The sequence below is a fragment of the Nicotiana tomentosiformis genome, chromosome 10 (genome assembly GCF_000390325.3).
Source record: "Nicotiana tomentosiformis chromosome 10, ASM39032v3, whole genome shotgun sequence".
NCBI lineage: Eukaryota > Viridiplantae > Streptophyta > Magnoliopsida > Solanales > Solanaceae > Nicotiana > Nicotiana tomentosiformis.
In genome coordinates, this window is record NC_090821.1 from 22,903,567 (window position 1) to 22,907,763 (window position 4,197).

Consider the following 4,197-nt stretch of genomic DNA (forward strand, 5'->3'; position numbering starts at 1 on the left):
TTAGGGTCTCCCCTATTTCCAAGCACAGCCGGTGCAGACTAGCCACCATTGGCTAAATAGAAGAGCCTACTTATGCCAAGCAGACCTGATGTAGAATTCCACGATCATGGGGTCAAGTCTCCCGCTCAATGAGAATGGGCCCAAAGTGAAGGGGTAGGTATAACATACGAAAAACCCTTCTTGGTGAAGGTCACATACTCCACCGGGTCAGGAGCGATGATATTTAGGGTATGGCAGTCACAATCCTCCTTCACAGTAGGAATATTGGAAGGGCGAATAAAAGAAGAATATCTACTAAGAGCGCAAGTTCGAAGGTTTGCAGAAGGGAACTTCTTTTGGAAGTCGTAGGCGGTACTCAAGTGTTTAGGTATGATGGTGCTTACCGTGGGGATCAGCATCAACATCAACCTCTTTTTTGGCCTCTATCAAAATCTCTCTCTCTCCCCCATATGCATCTAGGTATGTATTTTCCTGATATCATTTACGCTAATACTGCACAGCAAAATTCCATTGTGTCTGACAAATCTCAAATAAAGCAGTCATTTCTAGATGTGATTTATGTTTTCCTTAATTTCCGTACCAATTGTTTTTGAGGTTATCTAAATTTAGGTTTGAATTGTTCATAACTATTTGGTTTTCATAATTTCAGCAACAAATTGTTGAAAAGTTCCTGGGTTTTTTTTTCATTAAAGATGTCAAATCTACGATATTGATGATGTATTAGCTGAAGAAGAGGTAATTTCTAGTTCTTGAATTTTCTTTATGCTTTTTCTTAGCAAAAACTAATTCGCTTAAGTTATTGGTGTAATTATATTTATGGGGTTGATACTCTTTTTGGAATTCAACTGGTTCCATGAGTGTTCTTGCAAACAGCTAATGAATTTGGGATATTTGATTGTGCTGATGACATTAACAAGGTACATTTATGAGGAAACTTTATGTCAGAATCAATTGTATTTTCGTGACAATACTCTGATTGTTGTTTCCCTCAAGTGGAAGCTAGCACACAAATAGAAATGCCCTTTTGGCTTGCCCAGGAGCTATATGTGAGACAAGCGTCATCAATCAAAGTTCCTCCATATTTTGATACCGAGTAAAGTTCTTAGTGTTTCTCATCATGGTTTCATGTTTATGTTTATTTGAAATACAAGTGGAATTAGTTAATTATGCAAAAAGTGGTAGTTATTGTTAAAGATGTTGGATATGTATGAATGCTTGCTCTTTCTTTTGTCAAGATCAATTTATTATCTTTTAAAAATCTGGTAATTGATAGTGGGCTCGATGTTCTCTTTGTCCTGACAACCACCTGCTATAATTCCGACTCTCTTATGCTTTTTCTAAAACACGATGTATTTCATACGATAATTCACATCTCTGCAACTGGTACTTGTTTGTAAATCCAAGACTTGAAAGTTTTGCCTATTTGTTTCTTATGTTTTAATATACCAGAGTCAAAACGAGGAATGAAATAGGAGTTGATGCAGCATATGTGGATCTAAGAAATTTATGCCCCTACTTTTACAATTTCGGATGAAAGATAGCATGCCCGTGACTTCTTCTTGACTATGTTTCTTTGTGCCTGAAACAGTAATCATTTGTGTATCACCTGTATTAGTGAAAAATATACTCGCCACGTGGGTCTATTAAATGGAGACACATGTCAGTAAAGCTATGAGAAAAGTAAAGTATGATATGAAAAGCTGACATGTGAAACACCCTCGAGACCGAGCATACTCGCACCGTGCATGTTAGTCTCGAAACTGACCATCATAGAATAGCTTCGGATCAGTTATGGGAGAATAGCTCATAATTACAAATGAGGAAAGAATTAATTAATTCAGGATTACATGGGATTTACCATCATTATGCCATCAGTTACGAATCAATTATATACGTACAGTAAATGCAATAAATGGTTGTAATGGTAAGAATAAGGCAATCAATTACAAGATTAACTCAACATGCACGAGATTGACCCTCGTGAGACACGGGATTGACTCATCTTATATGGAATTAACTCATCAGTTAGGAAATTAACTCATCAGTTATGGAATTCCAGCATTTACACAGCTATTACAAGTCCTCCAAAAGTAACAGATAGATTGAGTAAATGCTCATAATGAACTCATAATTTAAGGAGAATAGTTATCTAGATTTAGCCCTATAAATAGACACATTTTATCACCATGTGGTCATCTAATTTTCTTCTCTACAGTTCTATACTTGTAATTCATAGCATCTTGCTCCCAAGTTAGCCACAGTTCGGCCCTTCAAGCTCTGTTCGGCTCATCATCCTATCAATGATCATTCAATAAGAATTATTCCTTCTCTGCTTTATTTTTATTGTATTATCTGTCATTCAATTTATTTTTCACTTCTCTATCACATTATAACAAAAATTTATATCTTTTGGATCTAATCGGTTGCTTGTGGTCCATCATGTAAAATTTATTACTTTGACCTGGAAAATAATTTTTTGGGTTAAACAGTTTGGTTCCGTTGCCGGGAACTCAAGTAAATTTGCTATTCATCCAAAGATACTAACATTTTTTGTTAATATTCGCTTGGTTTCGGTTTAAACCTTCGTCATGGCCGAAATTTGCCAATCAACACAGTTGAGGATAACCAAATTGGAGATGACTTTACCATGCAAAATAAAAATTGAAGAATAGCCATGATAATGATAGTTAAGCAACAAACAGAGAAAAATTAAGAATGTACATCCGTATATTGGTACCACAACTATTAGTACCAGAATTGATTATAACGAATCTGTGCAAAACAGTTCCGAAACAGGAGGTTCAGATACTGTTTACCCTTAAAATTGGATAACAATTAAACTTATAATATGGTTCTGAGGACACGTGATTTCACCTAGTACCAATTGATAAATGTGAGGATGAGTAATAGAAATTAACAATAAAGTAAAGCAAACTAGTGTAAGAATGAAACACAGCCCTCGAGTTTGGATACCCTCAAACTGGTTGGTGCAAGAACTATGAAAATATAACAAGCTGAATCACAATGGTGAGAATAATAAAGAGAATTATATTGCTTTTTGTGTATGTTAATCATGTCCTACAAATGATTAGAACCCCTCTTTATATAGTAGAGGAGTTCCACTTATGGTACAATTCTAATTACAGAAAGAAACCCCATGATTAGCTAATTAACCATTTTTGATTTGATCCATTCCGACATTAACGCCATGATCCTCGACCAGTCACCGAGATTTACGCCTTGAACCTCGGTCAGCCATGGATATCTTGCCTTTCTATTATTATGCTATCTCCGATCTTGCTCGATGTCTGTCTTTTTTGGCTTCGATCGCTACTAGCCTCGATCTCGACAGGTACCTCGGTTCTGAGCTTGGTACCTTATCCTCGTGATATGGCCTATTCCATTACGAGACCGTCCTTCGATGAAAACCCCCGATCTTGGTCAAACAGTAAAATTGGGTGGGCCTAGTTTTAGCCGTATACAGATAGTCCCCTTATTTTTTTGGAGTGTAATGACAAGAAACGAATTGAGCCTTTGATTTTCTACCTCGACCTGTCATGATGTCATCCTTGTGACGTAAGCGACAGAAGTGACTGAAACGTCCCGTCTGTACAGTTACCAAGGTATTAAATACGCGTCAGTCGATGATCGGCCACCGCCAATATTGAACCGTCGTTGTGAAATTTATAAATAGCCCCTCTCTCCACCATTTCGAACTTTTACTTTCAGATTTATCATCTCCAAAGCTTTTTATATCTTCTAACTTCTTCATCTGCAAATCTACGATTTTCACTGCTACCATCTTGTCAAAACACCAAATCTTATCATCTCCATCTATTTTTAACTTCAAACCCATACAAAAATGGCAAAAATATCAAAAATTGTTCCTTAAAAGTAAAACGCTTCTTCATCGCGGCCGGCCGGCAACAAAACACCAGTGGAACCACGACCTGAAGAGTGTGTTCCCGGGGGGTGTGTTCTCACTTCTGACTTCAAGACCGATAAAGCCTCATCGATTTCTGGTCAATGTGAGTCAGTGTCGAGGTATATATGCTCGATAACCGAAGGGTACCTTAAGCAGGTAAGGAAAGATTGCAACTGGAAAGGCAAAGAAGTGGTGATCCCGACCCCGGAAGAAGACATTACCACCCACGTGGAACGGTTTTTAAGTGCTTACACTTACCCTTTCACGCTGGG

At 37.4% G+C, this 4,197-nt stretch overlaps 1 long non-coding RNA gene across 1 annotated transcript; it reads left to right on the forward strand.

Annotated features, from left to right (window-relative positions):
- Nucleotides 1–230: 230 nt before the first annotated feature.
- LOC138900525 (uncharacterized) lies at nucleotides 231–1,258 on the forward strand. The gene is made up of 2 exons (XR_011411594.1): nucleotides 231–459; nucleotides 650–1,258. It is a non-coding gene; the product is annotated as an uncharacterized lncRNA (long non-coding RNA).
- The last annotated feature ends 2,939 nt before the right edge of the window (nucleotides 1,259–4,197 follow it).